Source organism: Bombina bombina, chromosome 2 (genome assembly GCF_027579735.1).
Source record: "Bombina bombina isolate aBomBom1 chromosome 2, aBomBom1.pri, whole genome shotgun sequence".
Taxonomy (NCBI): Eukaryota; Metazoa; Chordata; class Amphibia; order Anura; family Bombinatoridae; genus Bombina; species Bombina bombina.
Window position 1 is genome coordinate 206,122,660 of NC_069500.1, and position 14,708 is coordinate 206,137,367.

Consider the following 14,708-nt stretch of genomic DNA (forward strand, 5'->3'; position numbering starts at 1 on the left):
TTAAGGCCCTGTGGGCCCGTACCCACAGGATGTTTTCTGTATACAATGTTTCTTTTAAGGCCGAGAAGAGGGCCTGTAGATATTCTGGGTAGTCTCTTGGTAAAACGGATTCAGGGATACCCCTTAGCCGTAGGTTTTTCCTCCTGCTCCTATTCTCCAAATCATCTATTTTGTCCATTAAAGCTTCAATATTCTCTCTTTGAGTGGAAGAATCATTTTCAATGTGAGCTATATCATCTCTGATTTCTTCAGTTTCTGCTTCAATCATCTCTACCCTAGAACTCATAGATTGTATTTCTTGTTTGAGTTCTGTAAACTCCTCTCTAAGGCAGGTTCTGAGAATATCTGATATCTCCTGTTTAGAGGCAAAATGTGATAGAAGCGAAGCAGGGATCGAGGGTGGATCCTCCAGTGCAGGATCCAATGTGGGACCCTGGGATTGTGGGCTAACGGAGGGTTTAGTTTTACCTTGAGAATGATCTGCTGCAAAATATGAGGGCATCGTGTGTACTTTAGACACAGGTAATTTAACCGTTTTTTCTGCTTTAGCTGGTCTTCTGGACGCCATTTCAAGCGTATAATGTGCCTCAATGTCACCGTTACTGGGACGCTGTGTGTTATTGTCTACGTTTATCAGCAAATAGTGAAAGTTATATAAATATATTTCAGTACTGCCGCTGCTTGAGTATGCTTGGTTTCACTTTATTATTTTCAGTATTTTGTCCTCACCCAGCGCTGTGCCCCTCACTGCGAGTACTCAATCTCTCTTAGCTGATCTCTAATGACAGATCTTGCCTTCTGCCCTGATTCCTTTTCTGCTATTATTGGGGCTGAATGTTTGTTATGTCATGGTCTGTTGCCTTCGCTATAGCGGGTCTATATGCAAAATCTTACCGCTTTTATAATTGTTGTGCGCCCATTAGGTCCTTGCGGTGATCTCTCCCATCTCACTGTAACTCTTGTCAACCAGCCAGGTAGTTTGCTGCGGGAGTCGTTATTGAGAGTAAGCGGGTATCTCCGTGAGTAATATTACTCTATGTGCTGAAGTCGGTAAAATGGCGCCCGCACGCCGTGCAGCATGGGCCTGTAACTTTTTCCTCCAAGTTTAGCTCCGCAGTCTGTTCTCCGATAAGAAGTGTCTCCAGACTCAGATTGTGCTCTCCTTATCATCCGTTGCCAATTCCATGTAAAACATGAAGTGATAGTAGCCCCAGGTAGTGATCTTGAGACTCTATTGTACGGAGCTCAGGACTTATGCGACCATCGTGGCTGCTGCCAAGCTCCGCCCCCATAAAAATTAACTTTTGATGAGATCTTCATATGGCCAATACATATATTTCAAATAATAACAAGATACAGATATGGTACGTCCTGATGATTAACAATATTAATACATAAGACACGAAGTACATCAAAAAAGTTTGCTTTCGAATATACAGAAATGGACAATGGAGCTTGATAAGAGCTTAGACCACTGATACCTTATTTTCTAAGGTGAAAAGGTTAATTAAGACTCCCTGTAAAAATGTTTTGCCTAATAGGGTGATGCTAAATAATGTAGAACAGTAAATCCTTATCTCTATCTCTATACGTGGGGAATGCATAATGGTTGTAGATGTCGACTTTTTGTTGTGTTATAGCTATAAATTCACGTGTCTGAGCTGAAGGCTTTAAGTTGTTGTGTCAAAATGTATATATGTAATATAAGGTAGTGTATGGCGTAAAGGTCGTGTGAGCTGATGATTGAGTAATGAGTGACAAACATGTTAGCATCTGATATTGTAGTTGTGTTGGGTTTTCATATGTAAAAAATAAATGACAGAAGCGATATAGTTAAAACACAAGTAAAATAGCTGAAACTCTCATACCCTTAAATCATAGTATTACCAATGGGGATTGTTTTTGGAGAAGTTAAGCTGCAAATAGCAAGTGTGCCTACTTTAAACTCAGCTGGGCACTTTTCTCCCATGAAGTGTTTTAACCCTATAAGAAGCAACTGTTGCTAGGGAAAATAAAATAAACATGTAGACCAGTTTGAAATATATTAGATCCTTTTCCCCCGACCCAGTATAATGAGTTACTATGGTGAATAACAGCAAAACTGTTTTGTGGTAATGTCTATAGAGATCTAGGTGTGTAAATAATCTAACAAGTAAAAGAGAAACCAGAGGTGCCATATAAAATTAATAAGAACCATTATCTGTTAGAGGGGAGGGTAGCTTACTCTGTAAATACTCGGAGTGCATGTTAGTGCCAAAGTGTAGCAGAGTTCAATAGTGCGTAATGGCTCTAATAGTTGTGGCTAGTGTTAATCACTACAGGTATGCTAGCATATGAGGAAAATACAATAACGGTTGTGTGTTACCTTATTATATGAGGAGTGCTTATTATGTAGGGAGGGGACATGTATATAGACTACTAGAGGCTAACGTATATCTGCATATATGTTCCTGTTAGTACAATGATACACAATAGGCATTGCTGCGATGAGATGATAAAACTTCAGACTTTAAAATGCCATCTTGATGGTAAAGGGACACAACCCTTCTTTCGTGATTCAGATAGAGCATGCAATTTTAAGCAACTTTCTGATTTACTCCTATTATAAACTTTTCTTCATTCTCTTGGTATCTTTATTTAAATTGCAAGAATGTAAGTTTAGATGCTGGCCCATTTTTGGTGAACAACCTGGGTTGTTCTTGCTGATTGGTGGATAAATTCACCCATCAATAAACAAGTGTTGTCCAAAATCCTGAACCAAAAAATAGCTTAGATGCCTTCGTTTTCAAATAAAGATAGCAAGAAAACTAAGAAAAAATGATAATAGGAGTAAATTAGAATGTTGCTTAAAATTACATGCTCTATCTGAATCACAAAAGACAAAAAATTGGGTTATTGTCCCTTTAACAAGCAGAACTTAAATCAGAAGTATAAGGTATAACATGACCGTAAACAAAATACACAAATGGGACAACATTATTTAAACTTGTTGTCACCGCTATGTTCTAGGTTCCTGCCCCTCCTCTAACCTATGCCACTAGCAGAAAACATAAAGTCAAAGTCTGTCAATGTATTCCAAGCATATCTGAAAGTCTGACACTTTAAAGGGTGATGGTTTTCTTTTGAGAATTGGAGGATCTCCGAGAAAGTCCTCACGTGCTTAACTTCATGAGAATAGATGATTACTATCACAGGATGGTTGGTGAGTCGGGTCCGTAAGTCCATAAGGTGTTTGGAGACAATGTAAGCCAATATTGGTAACAAATCCTCCATGTGCTAGAGAATCAAGACACGTACTCCCCTGTCGATTGGCCGCATCCTCAGGGTGCTCCGTGTCGGCTTCTCTCTCATTAAAGTGTTGGGACCATACCGCATGTGAAGGGAACTGCATGTCTGAGTAAGTATCGTTTGATGGCGCCCTTCTGTTGTCCTACGATAGTGTGTCCGATTCGATAACGGATCTTTCATCGTATCCCACTTCTCTCGATTCAGATGGCTTTGTTAGTGTTGGGTCTGACCTGTATGTCACGTTCTCCTCTAGAGTGTTATCCCCATCTGCTCTCATGCTCCACATGAGGGAGGCGAAGTGTCCCTCCATTTTGTGGGACATCAGTTCAATGAGTGCTATGATATCAGATTCCATTATTAGAGAGTTGTCTTATATTATGCTCCGGATCCCTAAAGGTAATGTTTCTCGCTTCTTTGTTAAATGGGAGTACAGCCAAGATGATGTAGCTCGTCAATCTCAGCAGATAAATACTGCTTTACCCGGTGTGGTGTCCAACTCGAGGAGGGGGGGGGGGTTGGAAAAGTGACATAGGCCGCCGCCCTTCGATTTGTTAGTTTTGGATCTTCCAAAATCTTAATCTTACTAATAGAGATATTAGCTGATTTTAAATCTTCTTCTTAGAGTATAGTATAAGTTTCATTGAAAGATGCAATGTTTGAGACAGGATAATTCTAGCTGTAGTCAGAGCTACTGAAACTCATGTCTGCACATGGCCACGGCTTAAACACGCCCCCAATTTGTAGATTTTATTTTACACCAAATACATCATCTAAAAGAATTTAGGAATCATTAGACTTAAAATAGATTAATTATAGTCAATTCTGTTATCCAGTAACTTGTCTATATTAATATTTTTTCAAGTACTTTAACAATGTAGTACCCTTGGCTGTTCCTTGAACTTTTCTATAAAATATATCAAAGATAAACCGAATGCTTTCCAAAAGAGAAGTTCCATGTCCCATCTCTTAAATTCATCTTCAATCGCCTAAAGGCCTTTCTCGTGTGGTATACATCTGTTTAATACTGCTAAGAATATTAATAGAGGTGCCCTGCTGAGAAGTTCAAGAAATTATACACAGAATAATAACATACAGTGAGGGTGGAAATTTGATGAAGAGTTTTTGAAAAATATTGGGGAATCTTACACACAGACCAATATTAAAGAGGAATTGAGGGCGAAAATCCACAAATAGTTTTTAGAAAAAACGTTCCCATTCCAATGTTCTTCACATAGAATAATATGTTCTTTTTATTCAGAAATATATATTTCTACATATATATGATTGTATTTTGGTACAATATATAGATAGATAGATAGATAGATAGATATAGGATTATCTATTTAGAAATACTTAGAACATATTCGGCTATGTGCAGAACATTGGAATGTAAAATATTTACATTAAATACATCGTTGAAACCTTTATTAAATATGAATATTGCATAAATATGCTTTTACATGTTTTCATCTACTTCACTGCAAAGGGCTCCTATGCATTTCTATATATGTGTACAAATACATATAAACACATATGTACACACATATAGACATATACATACATACACATCTCTAGACGTGTATATGTATGCATCTCTATGTTAAAGCCCTTTGAAGCCTTTTCCTCTGGAACTCTCTACCCCGCTCCATAAGACTGTCTCCAACCTTGTATAGCTTCAGACGCTCCTTGAAAACCAACCTATTCAGAGAGGCGTACCATATTTCCTCCATCCCTCATCTGAACCAAACTAATACATGAACTGCCTGACTCACTACTGCAACTACAACTGATGTAACAATCTACCCCAACCTTATGTCTCTGCACCCTAAACCTGTAGACTGTGAGTTCTCCGGAGCAGGGCCCTCTTCCTCCTTTACCAGATTTGTTTAGTTTTATGTTTTGTATTTTTATCAAAATGTTGTCATTGTATACCCCTATCATTGTACCCAGCGCTACGGAATTTGGTGGCGCTATACAAATAAATGATAATAATAATATTCATGTAAGCAGCATTCTCCAAACCAGTGAATTTACACTCTTTAAGAAAGGAACCTTTAGAGATGTCACTCAACTCCTACGAGAAAGAGGTCTCAAAAATCGATGGGACTATCCTACCAAACTGATAATCCATAAGAACGGAACCACCTTCGCAGTCGAATACCCAGCAAAAGTTGCTGAACTTTTCAAACGTTGGCACTCTAACAATTCAGGTGCTAATCCATCGACATCAGACCTCAGTCCTAATGCCAAAGAGTGGTCTCCACTCCCTCAAAGGTCTTTATCAGGTAAAAGAAGTATCCCAGATGAACCAATGGATAAATATTCTGCAAATAACACATAATAGTTTACTCCAGTCTATGATCTAAGCTGCCTTAGACATGAGAATCTGTATGTACAGACGATATGTTCGGTTCTGAATATTGTAGTATATATATATTATAAAAGTGTTCAGCAAATGTCAGGGCATTATAATTGGAAATAATAGTAGTTCATCTAAATGTTTCTACTATAGTAAAGTATAGAGTCTAATCAGTGCTGATATGAATTATAGTAATGAGATCTCAAAATTTTATCTTACCTTTTTTATATTTTTTATACAGTTCTGAATTTTAAATACATCAAATGTTTTGTATCTGTAAATGGTTAAAGGGATACAAACCCCAAATGTTTTCTTTCATGATTCAGATAGACATGCAATTTTAAGCAACGTTCTAGTTTACGCCTATTATCAATTTTTCTTCGTTCTCTTGGTATCTTTATTTGAAAAAGCAGGAGTGTAAGCTTACGAGCTGGCCCATTTTTGGTTCAGAACCCTGGATAGCGCTTGCTTATTGGTGGGTACATTTAGCCACCAATCAGCAAACTATACCCAGGTGCTGAACCAAAGAAGGGCCGGCTCGTAAGCTTACATTCCTGCTTTTTCAAATAAAGATACCAAGAGAACGAAGAAAAATTGATAATAGGCGTAAATTAGAACGTTGCTTAAAATTGCATGTGTATCTGAATCATGAAAGAAAACATTTGGGGTTTGTATCCCTTTAACCATTTACAGATACAAAACATTGTATTTAAAATTCAGAACTGTATTAAAAAGGTAAGATAAAATTAATTAATAAATCATATTATGTACTAATACATTACCCTATCATTTTGAGATCTCATTTCTATAATTCATATCAGCACTGATTAGACTCTATACTTTACTACAGTATAAAAATTTAGATGAAATACTATTATTTCCAATTATAATGCCCTGGCATTTGTTGAACACTTATATAATACATATATATATACTAAAATATTAAAAAAACGAACATATCGTCTGTACATACAGATTCTCATGTCTAAGGCAGCTTAGCTCATAGACTGGAGTAAACCATTATGTGTTATTTGCAGAATATTTATCCATTGGTTCATCTCTGGGACCTCTGCCTGGGATACTTATTTTAGCTTACATTCTTGCTTTTTCAACAACAACAAAATACCAAGAGAACATAGAAAATTTGATAAAAGAAGTAAATTAGAAAAGTGCTTAAAATTGCATGCTGTATCTGAATCATGAAAGAAAAAAATTGGGTTCAGTAACCCATTTAAAGGGACAGTAAAGTAAAAAAAAAAATCTTTCATGATTTAAATAGGGTATGTAATTTTAAACAACTTTCCAATTTACTTTTATTACCAATTTTGCTTTGTTCTCTTGGTATTCTTAGTTGAAAGCTAAATCTAGGAGGTTCATGTGCTAATTTCTAAGACCTTGAGGACTTCCTCTAGTCGGAAAGCATTTTGACAGTTTTTCACCACTAGAGGGCGTTAGTTCATGTGTTTCATATAGATAACATTGAGCTCCGGCACGTGAAGCTCCTAAGAGCAAGCACTGATTGGCTAAAAATGCATGTCTGTCAAAAGAACTGAAATAAGGGGGCAGTTTGCAGAGGCATAGATAAAAGGTAATCACAGAGGTAAAAAGTATATTATTATAACTGTGTTGGTTATGCAAAATTGGGAAATGGATAATAAAGGGATTATCTACTTTTTTAAACAACAAAAATTCTGGTGTATACTGTCCCTTTAAGTAGTTATGGGGATTTTTTAAATTTATTTAATTGTATGAATTTTATTATTAAGGGTAAATGTATTTTATTTTATTCCAGGTAGGTAGTTTATCAACTGTTGTAATTTTTGTTTTACTTATGTAATTGATGTATTTATAGTGCTACATGTTTTTTTATAATTGATGAATTGTGAGAAAAATGAACTTGTCCATATTCTTTAAACCTTAAAGCAGTAATTACATATATTGATCATTAAATGGTGATATTTACATAGGATATATATTTATATATGCTGTATTGCAATTCCCTCTATTCATCAATTCTTTTTGACAAAGTCTGCCCATCAGCAGATGAAATTCATAGAAGACTACAGAAACAGTAGTCACATATTGTTTGCCATACCCAGGTGATTGATCACCAAGTGCAGAAAGACGCTGGAAACTCTGAGGACTCCTTGTGGAAGAGGTGGCACACAAAGGGACTGTTTGGTATCTGTTGACTTTTCTATTTGTGATTGGTATACTTTATGTTCTTTTTATACCACAGCACTTCCTAAGTGTATGACGAGACATTGAATGTAATGTTTTGTGAGACCGTAGACAAACTAGTAATCTATGGACTATATTCTATTCTTTGATATTTATTATTATATAGTTTTTATCATATTAAGTTTTTTAATTGCTCTTCAAGGGGGATATAAGTATATTTAGTATATTAATTAAATTTGTAATATTTTTCTTTATTAGTAGTCTGTTCGAATATACCTTGAGCATTTAAAAAAAAAAAAAAATTTCAGTATAACTTATTCTTTCCCTGTAACTGCGGAGACACAATTGTACCCAATTTCTGCATATCATATCACTTGAAGAGATGAATACAACATTTATAAAAACGTATTCTAGGTGTTTAACCTTTTGTGGCTAGATTTATTGCTTTTGTAAAAAATCCCTTTTAGAAGCTCTCCCAAAGTCATGGTTTTGTGAGATACAAATCCAATACCAGAAGTAATTACTTCTGCAAAATAAGTATCCCTTTCCATTATGGGTAAATTATTTCTAATGATAGAGCTAATTGTGACATATTGCCTACTATAGGGGGCAGAGACAAAAAAAAATTATGCTTAGCTGATAAACTAATTTCTTTCATGATGGTGGGCGTACACAAGCCATCACATGTGGTAAACACTCCTAAGGCCACCAATGTACCCCAACATACCACAGCTTTAAATCTTTCCTCCGTCATACATATAGCCAAATAGATGGAGGAAATGGGAAAGCAGGAAAGATAAAGCGGGGCAAAAGAAGTGCAAGACAAGTAATGCAGTCACCTGACAAAAAGAAAAGTCCACAAGACATCACATTTGTGCATCTATACCCAAGCAGTGAAGTCCACAAGGATAATGGGGGGGGAGAAACCAGCAAGGCAGTTACTGATCTGGCAGTATGGCCTGTGCTTTCCTGCCTTAGAAGAAGCAAATACCTATAAGTTATAACATTTTGAAAAACTATTTAGAGAGGACCAAACAGCTGCCCTACAAATCTGATCAATATAAGCCTCATTATGAAAGGTCCAAGTGGAAATAGCTCTAGTGTAATAAGCAGTAATATGCTCAGTGGTAGTCTTCCCTGCAACTAAATATGCTTTACGAATGAAGGTCTTAAGCCAAGCAGCTAAAGTAACAGCCATAGCTTTCTGAACTTTGAGAGACCCAGAATAAAACAAAAAGAGAAGAAAGTCTGAACCCCTTTGTGGCTTCCACATAATATTTGAGAGCTCTCACAACATTCAACTAGTGAAGAAGGCACTCCTTGGAATTCTTAGGAGCTTGACAAAAAGAAAGAACCACTATTTCCTGGTTGATAGTATCTGTAGGTACCACTTTAGAAAGAAATTAATAACTAGTGCAAACAGCCTTATCCTCATGAAAAGTCAGGAAAGAAGGTTTGAAAGACAAAGCTGAAAGCTTAGAAACTCTTCTGGCACAAGAAAAATAACTTCCAAGATAAATGTTGATGGTCTAAACCATGGATAAATTAAAAAGGATAGGCCTGAAGAATACTCCTTTCTTCCCAGTGACTGTGGCAGTAATATCACCATAATATTGTTACCCTAACTAGGTTTTACCCTGAAAGGGAAGGGATAGAAACCTGCATTTAAAAAATATTTTGAGAAATTGAGCCATAAAGTTTGTTTGGCCTAAACCGCATTCTTTAATGAATAAATGTAAATCATTTCCACACAGCTGTATCACTAAGTTGGGGGGGGGGCAGTTTTCAGGATCTTTAAGCCATCCTGATTCTCATCCAGAGTATGTCCCCTGAAACAAGTTCTGAAAAGGTTTCACACCAAACAGCAGTAGCAGCTGCACAGGCAACACTGGCAGCAAGCCTGAACATAAAACCTGCAATATGAAAGGACTTTCTATGAAAACCTTTTCTTTTTCTATCCAGAGGATACTTTTAAGAGGACGAGGAGCAAGCCTCCAAAGAAGGAATAGTAGTAAGCCTGGCAAGAGTGGAAATAGCTGCATCCCCGTTAGGAATATTTTCCCAAATCTACATGTTATCAAAAGGAAGAGGTAACATAGAGAAACTTAGCAGACAGAACAAAATTAATGCATGGCTTCTGCCATTCTTTAGAAATGTGTTCAGAAACTAAAACAGGCATGGGTAAAGAAGAAGGCTGTTAGAGGGCTCCCTTTAAAAAATGTATCATTCTGGTTGCTTAACTGTAGCAGGGAAATCCTCTAATTTTAAAGCAATTAAAACTTTCCATAACAACAAAGCATAATCATGCTATAGCCTAATTGTGCAGTGTCCTTAAATTCAGAAAGTCTTTTCTTAGAGGAAGAATCTTCAGAATCATAAACACCCCATCATCTATGGGGAATCTAGATGGGCCTAAGAGAATTTCTCGATGAGCCAAAGGTCAAAGAAGGATCCCCTTCCAATCCTTGCATGCGTCTTAATAGCTAACACTTCATTAATAGCAGAGTAAATCACAAAGGGAAGAAATCACATAATTGTCCCAATGTAAACGCCCTGAAAAGTAAAATAGCAATAAAGTTCTGTTAACAAGCACTGATATAACTGTAATAAAGCAATAAAGGATATATAATAAATGAAAAAACAACAGGTTAAATAAATTTGTATCCCAACTTGAAAAAAAAAAAAGCTCTGATATGATCTCCCTACACACTGAGATGATTGCAGCACCACAGGAAAGGATTAAGAAAGAGAAGGCTTGCTAAATAGTTTAACTCTAAGCACGCCTGCTATACTGGTGAGCACTAAAGCCAAAAACCCAAAAGAAAAAACAATTTTTAGAGCAGATGATGGGGAAAAAAAGCTGTGAATAGTACTGCACTAACTCCTAAGAGTGCAAAAGCCAACCTCCCTAAATTTAGAGAGACAATTACCACATTTAAACAAACATTTTGGAAAGTCCCCAAAAGTGCTTGAACCATGCTTTAAAAAAAAGGTGTATGTTTTATAACTTTGTTTCCCAATACTGTGTGAATCATGTAAACATGTTATAAATAATAGCCAGTGTGCTATAAAGGTGCAAAGCATTTACCTGTCAGCAACTTCATCCACTTAACTTACCTCAGCTGCAGCAACTGCTTCTAGTAGATTAGTCCATCCTTGGCACAGGATCTTTAAAAAGTAACAACAGTCTAAAACTCAGGGGATTGGTTGATAAATCCACATTTTACCTGGATAGGGCAATGGATTAAACTAGCATTTGACATTCATTTTATAAATAAATGTGAGATATAAACACGAGTAGCGACAGTCTTTTCAGCGCTGGATTTATTTGTGTGAAAGTGCAAAATAGAAAGATCTTATTATAGGAAAAGATCCTTCAATGCCTAGCTGGTAACTCTTTGTTGACTCCTCTGCCAACACTTTGAGGAGGAAAATGATCAGATTAGAGAACCCCACTCCTCTTAATGATCATGGGGGGGGGGGTCGTTTTCACATCTGATGACTCGTAGACTCTCACCATCTGATGAAAGAATACTTTATTGAGTTCATGGTAAGATTTAGGTTTGTCCTTAACCCTTTGAATGCTAAGCACTTTCCCACCTGGGCGCTAAGCTGATTTGAGGGTTTTTTCATTTTTATTTTTAAAATATATATATATTTTTTTTTACTTTTTTTCTCCAGATCCCCAAAACTTACACAATTGGAAAGGTTAGGCGATTACCTTTCCAATGGTAGGTCTTGGGGGTCTGTAGCTGATTAGATGCCTGAGATTCAGACTTCTAAGCCGCATGCCCCCTTTCCCTATACTGTCCATTGTCTTTTTTTAATAAAGTTGCACGGTGACATCATCACGTCATTGCGCGTGACGTCACTGCGCAAAACGTGAAGCCCCGGCAATGCCTGTCACTATAGCTGGGGTAGGAGTGGGTGGGAGCCCCCAGATCTCCTTCAAGGTGGGAGAGTGCTAGCAACGGCTCTGAGATGTTGTTAGCAACAGAGGGGGAAACTGCGACGGCTCAGAGCCGTCAATAGCACTCAAGGGGTTAAAGGAACTATTTCATCAAAAAATATTGTTTTGTAAATCAGTTATATACATTGATTGAAAACGTTATTTGTTTTTTAAAATTAATTACCATGAAGGTATTTTCAGTAATTACATGTCAAAATGCTGTCTTTGGGGCATATATTTTATAAGGTCTATTTGGCTAGATTTATCAAATTCAAACTTTGATAACATAAGTACTGACTTACAAAATACTGAAGTATCTACGAATGATGAGGATTCCTCTAACAGTGAGGCTCCCTCATTGGACGTAACACCTGATAATTCCTCCTCCTTATTTAAAATTGAACATAATTCGTTCTCTTGTGAAGGAAGTATAACTCACTTAAGGGATTGAAGACGCTAAACCATCTAATGATAAATAGTGATGTCGGGAACCTAAAAATTTCGGTTCGTGAACGGCGGACTCAAACTTCAGCGACTGTTCGCGAACCGGGAGAACCGCCATTGACTTCAATAGGCAGGCGAACTTTAAAACCAACAGGGACTCTTTCTGGCCACAATAGTGATGGAAAAGTTGTTTCAAGGGGACTAAGACCTGGACTGTGGCATGCCGGAGGGGGATCCATGGCAAAACTCCCACGGAAAATTACATAGTTGATGCAGAGTCTGGTTTTAAGCCATAAAGGGCATAAATCACCTAACATTCCTAAATTGTTTGGAATAACGTGCTTTAAAACATCAGGTATGATGTTGTATCGATTAGGTAGTGTAAGGGTTACGCCCGCTTCACAGTGACAGACCAAACTCCCCGTGTAACGCACCGCAAACAACCGCAAACAGTCCAATTGCACAACCACGAGATAGATAGATTTGATAGATAGATACATAGATTACATAGATCAATAGATGCAATATACATATGATAGATACAAATTACATAGATCAATAGATGCAATATACATTTGATAGATACAAATTACATAGATCAATAGATGCAATATACATTTAATAGATACGAATTACATAGATCAATAGATGCAATATACATTTGATAGATACGAATTATATAGATCAATAGATGCAATATACATTTGATAGATACGAATTACATAGATCAATAGATGCAATATACATTTGATAGATACGAATTACATAGATCAATAGATGCAATATACATTTGATAGATACGAATTATATAGATCAATAGATGCAATATAAATTTGATAGATACAAATTACATAGATCAATAGATGCAATATACATTTGATAGATACGATTTACATAGATCAATAGATGCAATATACATTTGATAAATACGAATTGCATAGATCAATAGATGCAATATATATTTGATAGATACGATTGATAGTTAGTTAGATTTGATAGATAAATAAATAGATTTGATAGATATATAATTTCCCTGACAGAGAATTACAAGACGTGCGATCTGGGACCCATGGTAAGGGTTACGCCCGCTTCACAGTGACAGACCAAACTCCCCGTGTAACGCACCGCAAACAACCGCAAACAGTCCAATTGCACAACCACGAGATAGATAGATTTGATAGATAGATACATAGATTACATAGATCAATAGATGCAATATACATATGATAGATACAAATTACATAGATCAATAGATGCAATATACATTTGATAGATACGAATTACATAGATCAATAGATGCAATATACATTTAATAGATACGAATTACATAGATCAATAGATGCAATATACATTTGATAGATACGAATTATATAGATCAATAGATGCAATATACATTTGATAGATACAAATTACATAGATCAATAGATGCAATATACATTTGATAGATACAAATTACATAGATCAATAGATGCAATATACATTTGATAGATACGAATTACATAGATCAATAGATGCAATATACATTTGATAGATACGATTTACATAGATCAATAGATGCAATATACATTTGATAAATACGAATTGCATAGATCAATAGATGCAATATATATTTGATAGATACGATTGATAGTTAGTTAGATTTGATAGATAAATAAATAGATTTGATAGATATATAATTTCCCTGACAGAGAATTACAAGACGTGCGATCTGGGACCCATGGTAAGGTTCCCAGAGGCAGTTGCGGCGCCAGGGGACGTGTATATGGCATGGATTTTCGGAACCGGGAGATGGAAAAAGATGCTTGGTCGGTCCTCCTGCTTCAAATTTGGGGCACTGCGCGTGCAATCTATTATGCCACCAGATATGATGAGTGGTGTGTTAAGTAGAACTATTCTTAGCAGTTTAATACCTGTGCTTGGATTTTATGAACCGGGAGATGGAAAAAGATGCTTGGTCGGTCCTCCTACTTCAAATTTGGCCGAAACACAAGTGGCTGTCACAAAACAGTCCGGCCACGAGATAGATAGATTTGATAGATAGATAGATACATAGAGATTACATAGATCAATAGATGCAATATACATTTGATAGATACGAATTACATAGATCAATAGATGCAATATACATTGGATAGATACGAATTACATAGATCAATAGATGCAATATACATTTGATAGATACAAATTACATAGATCAATAGATGCAATATACATTTGATAGATACAAATTACATAGATCAATAGATGCAATATACATTTGATAGATACGATTGATAGTTAGATAGATTTGATAGATAAATAGATAGATTTGATAGATATATAATTTCCCAGACAGAGAATTACAAATACGTGCGGTCTGCGACCCATGGTAAGGTTACTTCCTTTTGCACAATCGAGTACAGGTTGGGGTCCGGGATTACCTTTTGTGCAAAGAAATTGTGGCCGGGTACCTTCCACTGCGGTGTCCCCTATCAGGGGACGTGTATA